At 38.1% G+C, this 7,693-nt stretch overlaps 2 protein-coding genes across 3 annotated transcripts in view; one reads left to right on the top strand and one right to left on the bottom strand.

The window, feature by feature from the left end:
* LOC136848993 (protein-L-histidine N-pros-methyltransferase-like) overlaps positions 1-7,693 on the bottom strand; it is a 323,363-nt gene that overhangs the window by 193,988 nt on the left and 121,682 nt on the right. The window contains exon 1 of one of the 2 annotated variants that reach the window (XM_067121811.1): positions 2,476-3,085. The exons of the other annotated variant lie outside the window; for it this stretch is intronic. The gene's annotated coding sequence lies outside the window, so the exon portion shown is untranslated. Of the gene's footprint in view, positions 1-2,475; positions 3,086-7,693 lie in introns of those variants that run through there. 2 annotated transcript variants of the gene reach the window in all.
* LOC136848894 (zonadhesin-like) overlaps positions 1-7,693 on the top strand; it is a 120,740-nt gene that overhangs the window by 37,551 nt on the left and 75,496 nt on the right. The gene's annotated exons all lie outside the window — the stretch shown is intronic.

Below are 7,693 nucleotides of genomic sequence, written 5' to 3'. Positions count from 1 at the left end.
CAGAATTAATAAGGATAAAAGAAAATTAAGGAAAAAGTATTTCTGGCTGTAAACAATATTTGTCGAGATGATTAATTGAAAACTTTTCCAGACCAATATTTTAAAAAACAAAACCTACATCAGGTAAGGCTCTGAGCTCAGAATGAAAGAGGCCGAAATTCCATCCATTCTGTATCACATAAAAAAAGGAATGAACAAACTTTAAAATACTGAATAATCGACCGCAACATCTGGAAACTTTAATATATATATATATATATATATATATATATATATATATATATATATATATATATATATATATATATATTATATATATATATATATATATATAAATACACTGTATATTTATTCATATATATATATATACAGTATATGTATATATATTTTATTTATGTCTTTTATATATATATATATATATATATATATATATATATATATATATATATATATATATATATATATATATATGTGTGTGTGTGTGTGTGTGTGAGTCTGTTTGTCATGCTTTATAGTGTTGATTATTTGATCAACTGAGTGGATGTCCGTTGGTGCTGACAACTGAGAACGCAAGCCTGGTAACCAAAAAGACAGCAGCGCTTGATCCAGTATTTAGGGCCACCGGTATGTTCTTCGGACCATCTCTACTTCAGGGCAAGGGGAAGCTGTCTTTAAGAGTCTGGGGATGCCATTCCTATCTGTGGGCTTCGAGGAAACGGCTTCACCAATTGCTCTACGATATATTGCCTAGAAAGAAAGGCAACATCGCGCGGACCAACTCTGTGAAGAATAAACAAGAAATTAAATATAAATCATATATGTATATATATATATATACACACACACACACAATATAACATATATATATATATATATATATATATATATATATATATATATATATATATATATATAATATATATACACACACACACATATATACCATTACAATGGACTCGCATTTTACCCAGCAAAATTTGGACTCACATTTTACCCAGCAAAATAATTGGATCAGTTACCTTAATTGAGGTGTCTTCATCAGTGGCATCTTCAGACACTGACAAGAACTGTTGCATACATACCATTATTAAATCCCCGAAAAACGGTGATAACATTACATGAATGTTCACTCACTGTCTCTCACATATCATTATTTCTAGAATTATTTTCAATTGCAGTAGCATTCAAGGTATTAGTACTATTAGTAGTAGTTTGAGGTTAAATTACATGATTATATATTCATACATTCATAATTTATTACGATTTTGCAACGCCAGTAGTAAGACGTGCTTAAATTCAGAACAAATTCATAGAGCGTCTTCCAGAATCTATGACTGACTTTTTGCTTTTTTTTTATGCTTTTGCATTTCAAAGGATTCAAGGGTTTGTCTTGTGTAGTCTACAAGTGAATTGGTTAATTTCGAAGTTCTCTTGAACCACTTCAACGCACGCCACGGAAACTTAAAAAAGAGCATTAGAGCAATCTCTTCGGTAAGAACAAAAATACATCCTTCTTCCTTCAGGAAAATATCACAGAGAGAGAGAGAGAGAGAGAGAGAGAGAGAGAGAGAGAGAGAGAGAGAGAGAGAGAGAGCAAGGGTGAGGGGCAGGACAGACAAAATTACATCATATCTCAGAATCCCAACTTGAGAAAATCCATTGATCAGCTGTGACTTGAGAAGCTATACAGAGGGGGGCCCAGAACTTAGGCAACTTGGGACATGTTCAGAAAGGATGAGATTGAGTCTTTGTGGGGCGGAATCTAAGTTTTATAAAGTTTAACATCGGTTCAGAATGTTGTTTGGCTGTCATAAGTCTTCCGGACTCTCCCTCTCCCTTCTCTCCCTCCGCCTTCCGACCTTTCTCGTTTTGCGCCGTCGCTTTTCGATGGCTTCCTACTGCTTCGCTTAAGCCGAGCTTCAATCTATGCGGATTTCAATTAGCCAGTCAAAAAAGTTTGCCGATGTTCAAATTCCACTACTGCAGCTGGCATCTTTCGTTTGGGCACAGAAATTCATTTCTCGTCATGATGTGGTTCGGGTTCCACAATAAACTGTAGGTCCCGTTGCTAGGTAACCAGTTGGTTCTTAGTCACGTAAAAGTAAATCTAATCCTTCGGGCCAGCCCTAGGAGAGCTGTTAACCAGATCAGTGGTCTGGTTAAACTAAGATATACTTTGGACACTGCAAATTCTAGCCCATCTAAATTCAACTCGAATGATTTTTTTTCACTAGACGAAAAGATGCATAATAAAAAATATCTAAACTCTGTGAATCAGCACAAGAACATGAATTTTAAGGCTCAAATGAACTCGAGCATTCTTAAATGAATAACAAGTTAAAATCGCCCTTAAAATCACTTGGGAGATTGGGGAGAATTTTCCGGCATGAACACGAAAAAGACAAAACATTCTCTACTAAGAAAAAAAGCAAGTTTCCCAAAACGACGCAGCCCAAGGCATATCTTTGTCCTTACCTTATTTCGAAAGTGTAGTCTACTGATGATTTCCATACCGATATTGTTATCCCGTTCTTTGGCCTCTTCCTCCCTCCACCCATTTCAGAGGGGCAATTGTAACTTTTGCCTGAAAACGGATTTTCTGGTATTGCTCACATGTTTAGCTTCCAGCCCGACGAGGGTATTCTTCTTCTTATTATTCTTATCATTATTTTTCTTTTCCTCCTTACACTTGACATCTGTCAGACTTCGGATTTTTTGTCGCATCCAATCAAGTAACAACGTAACGCTTCACAGGAAACTGCAAACAACCAAGAGAAATGAAAAATAAATACACGTCTCAATTACAGTCGTACCTCGAAGGCAAAAACAGGCTTAATGCCTCTGAGCAAGTGGCATTACACTGCCGTTCCTCATACAACTCACAGGCTTTGTTTCGTCTGATTTGTCTTAAATAATCAACAGCAACTCTAAGGCATACGTATTGTATCTCTGCCATACTTCGTTTGATGCAACCCCCGCGAGACTGAAGACGGGGGAATTCCTTCTGCAGGAGCACTGTGGGCATTTCCTGGCGGGACGGGACGGCGATGCTGCTGTTGCCTTGATGCGATCTACAACCGATGTCCCTTCCCTATTCCATAAAAGAGCTTTTCTCCTTTCCTCTTTCGCCTCCTTTCTCCCTTATTCACACTCTTTTTTTCCCTAAATGCACCGGCAAAAATTCGGTGAGAAAAATGGGCACGTCATAAAAAAGAAGGGAAACTCTATCAGTTTCTATTCTACTCTTGATTCTTGTGGGAACGGGGTACCGATGGGCAGCAGTAGGGTGAAAGACAAGGGCACGGGGGGAGGGAGAAGAGGGAAGGAAGATGGCACGAAGAGGGTGTGGGGTGTGGGGTGAGGGGGCGACAATGGAGGCTCACAGAAGGATGGATGGGGATGAAGGCCAGAAAGAAAAGAGAGAGAAAGGAGGGGAGGGGAGGGGAGGGGGAGGGGGGGGAAGGGGATGAGCAATAAGGAAGGAAAGAGAATGGTTAATGGCTAATGATGATGGCAAGCACAACGTCATAAAAAGGGAGAGAGATAAATCCGCACATGGTAGTTACATGTAAAAGATGACAGAAATAGAACGGTCCATATTTATCTATCTATCTATCTATACATATTATGTCATATATATATATATATATATATATATATATATATATATATATATATATATATATATATATATATATATCCATTATACTAACAGTTTTATTTACTTTGCAACTTCCTACAGAAGTACTTTATGGATATGAGTTTTCCATTTGCCCATAAATGCTGCATGCACTTTCGAGTGAAAGCTGTTCCTTTGTCACTGCAGTGACAGCAGTTAACCATACCGTTCCATATGCCTAAATGGCATGCTCATCAGCAGCACTTCGAAACTCCTACACACACCGCACCACTCACCTCTAACTCTAAAACACTCTCTCGCCTCTTGGGTACTATGGCCCACTCTTCCAAATCCCTACTCCATTCTATCTAGCAATTTCTATGTCTTCCTTTCCTTCTCCTTCTTAATGTACTGAAATATGTACATTGTAAAACACTTATCCTTTTTAACACTTCTCCGTATCTTCATATTTCTCTCCCGTTCACTCTATCTTACGCCTCATATACTACGCTCACAATTCATCTCAGAAGGTTCAACTTACTCTTTTTTCATTCGCATTCAACACTCATAGTTCACTTCCATAAAGGAGAGGCTTTATAAAATCTATGTATATAACCAAGGTATGAATTTTTCCTCTCTTTTTTACTAAGAAACGAGAGAGAGAGAGAGAGAGAGAGAGAGAGAGAGAGAGAGAGAGAGAGAGAGAGAGAGAGAGAGAGAGCTCTGAAGGGTACTGAATACTCTGGCCATTCCATACCCATTCTCTCCCTGAGTCCCCCTCTGCATCAGAGAATCTGCTGCAGCTTACCGTTAAAACATCCGTTGCTGGACCTAAATTTTATACCAAATGGTACCCAATCATCTACTCGGAACCTCTTCATTTAAACGACGGCAAGGAACTACTCCACAATCCTTTCATAATCTACTTTTGTCCTTCCAAAAACTGAACAATAATTTAGGCACTTGAGTCTGTTCAACATCGATGATGAAGTACATAAAGAATCATAGAGAAATCTGCTTACTATAAAAGTGGTTGAAGTCCGGGCATGACATCTGACCCACAGCCTCCCCATTCTTTACTCTTTTTTAACATTTTTATATAATCTTGGTCCCTCCCCCCCCCTTTTCATCAAATCCGAGCGACCCTTCCCTGTCCCCTTTCTTTACGTGAAAACTGGTATTTTGGTCGAACAAAAATAATGCTTTGTTACGCTCCCGCTCGGCCTACACACATGAACATATGTGTGCGTACACATGCACGCGTACACACATAAACACGCGCACGGTTTCTGATGCTGGGAAGAAAGGTGGAAATTCATTAAATAACTGACAAGATACTACACAGTAGATACAATGAAAGGTCAGAATGGAAGAAATAAAAATGCCCAGTAGTTACTTTACAAGGAAAACAAGAAATTGGGCTGGAAAGACGAAACAGAGACTAAAAATAAAGAAGCGAAAACTTCGACGTTCGAATGCACGGCATAAATACCACAACAAAAACATCTAATATCTAAATGGAATTTAGCTCCGCTAACAAAAAGAAGCAAATACCTAACAAATTTTCTATCTTTACTGATTTTAACATACTATAAAAGCGAAGGCCACATGAAAATGCAATGACTACTCACTTTTCAGTGAAGTTTCTCACGGCAAAAATTGTTCAAGGACGATGATTTGCTGAAATAATGTCGACAGTGAAAAAAATTCTGAAGATGACATGAAAATTCCAGAAAGATTTTTTTAGTGTATGAAAGAGTAGACAGAAAATTCCAGAGGCTTACAAATCAACATTAAAAAAAAACAATGAACCCAAGGTACGTCACATAAACAAGTCTTGAAGAAATCTCGAACTTACCAAAGATATTAATTTCCTCGAAAAATAATCTTGGTGACGACTTCATGCATTACACCCCAATTTTTTTAAGTAGTATAGATTGCTAAAATAAATTAAATAAATAAAAATGGTAAGAAGAACCAGTTTCCATGTTCTTATTTCATTACTCTTGTCAAAGTCGTACAAAGTTTTAAACCAGCTGCTCACTGTCAGTTAGCTGTAAAGAAGCTGAATAAATAAGCAAACAAATTAATACAACCAAATCAAAATCAAGTATCGCATAGCAGGGTGCAAAACTCATAAACGGAATACCAACTGCTTTGATTAAAAAGTAGGCAAAATTTGAGATGGTAACCGAATTCAGTGGGTGAGGAAAACGAAGGAGAATAAGCACTGAATCCTTGACGCTACCAAGGACCTTATAATAAATTTAATTCAAACTTTCATTTTTATAACCTCACAGATACAGATAGACACAGACATCCCATGAGATCACTATGAGAGAGAGAGAGAGAGAGAGAGAGAGAGAGAGAGAGAGAGAGAGAGAGAGAGAGAGAGAGAGAGAGAGAGCAAATTTATCGTTCCCCACAATGTCATCGCCAGAACGTGGGAAATAAAAAGAATCGATCTGCATTCGGGGGACCTTCAACCTCCCCAACAAAAAGGAAGCAAAATAAATGGCACTCAACATCGAGTCCTGTATCAGCTTCTAACAACTTTAAATACCCACACTGCAGCTTGAGAAAAGTTACATCAGTCATTGCTCTCTATCTAGCGTTGGCTAAAGGTAGAAAGGAAAAGATGAGTTAAGGGATTAATTGGGTTCTAAACCCAAATGGAATTGTTGACGCATCCACTGAAAAACTGAAGACTACACAAAACGGAATTTCAAGCTTGGCAGGAATACAGGATGGATCCATAGACCAAGTCGGGTAACTAGCAAGTAGAATATTAACCGGCGTTACGAGACCCCAAAGAGGAGGAATTCAGGATTTAGCTCTAAGGAACAGTGGCCGAAAGAGTACCTGTAGAAAAAGAGACAGTCAAGCCACCTTGTTTGTGAGCGGAAAAGGATCTAACGAGAATGCAATGAAGAGTTTCTTGACAAAGGACAAAATGAGCCACCGCCCAAAACGAGAATGATATTCCAAACACAGACATTCAAGTCAACAGACAACTCAAGTAACCAAGACATTTTTCAGAAGTACGTCACCGAGAAAAACAAGTACTTAAGTAGCTTATCGAAAGTAAGGTTAAACGACCAATGACAAACATTATGACACATTCATTTATAAAAATAATCTAATGAAACTGGCAGAAAGAAGTTATTCAATAATAGAAATTGCTCCCTCTGTAAAATATGATTAAACTAAGTTATATATGCTGTAAGGCCATGTACTCTGAGTGCGTGCATAAATATCCGGACCTATCTTACTTTTATCATGCTTTGGTTGGTTTAATATATTATAATTCATATTATCTAAACATAATAAATAATAAAATTTGAAATATATATATATATATATATATATATATATATATATATATATATATATATATATATATATATAAATATATATATATATATATATATAAATATATCCCATTTGTGAAACAATTAAACAACGGTCACAATCATATACAGGTAAAGACACAGAGAGAGAGAGAGAGAGAGAGAGAGAGAGAGAGAGAGAGAGAGAGAGAGAGAGAGAGAGAGAGAGAGAGACAGATTAATTTTTTCAAGCAACGAAAACAGTTCAGGAAACCGATGGAGTCATAACAGCTGAGCCAACCATAAATAAAATGAATAACCCAGAATTAAAAGAAATAAAAAAAAAGGGGGGGTCGAAGATCACGAGACTGAGAATTCGCAGGGCGCTTGGGGGCGGGGGAAGGGATGCGAATATATCCGAGGGGATGGGTGTGGATGAAGAAGGGTGTGTAGAGGGAAGTTACACGGAGTCACAATCTTCACTGTACGGTTTCTCCGTCCTCCAGGCAAAGGTTCGAATCCCATAAAGAATTGAATATGCGAAGGGGCAACAAAAGCAGCGTGGCACGGTGGGTCTCTTTTGAGTTATTGTGGCAATGGCGATTCGGGGGCCCTTCTGATTCTCGCCTCCTAATTGGAAGGCCGTTGGGGACTCTGGGGGCGGGGGGAGCACCCCTAGACGGTACCCTCCCGAATCTTCCCTCCACTGGATGGGGACGGAGGGCGCCCATTTTCATAATTTTCA

This window comes from Macrobrachium rosenbergii, chromosome 20, assembly GCF_040412425.1.
Source record: "Macrobrachium rosenbergii isolate ZJJX-2024 chromosome 20, ASM4041242v1, whole genome shotgun sequence".
In the NCBI taxonomy this organism is placed as follows: Eukaryota; Metazoa; Arthropoda; class Malacostraca; order Decapoda; family Palaemonidae; genus Macrobrachium; species Macrobrachium rosenbergii.
Note: the sequence above shows the minus strand (reverse complement) of the source record. Positions and strands in the feature narration are given on the sequence as shown.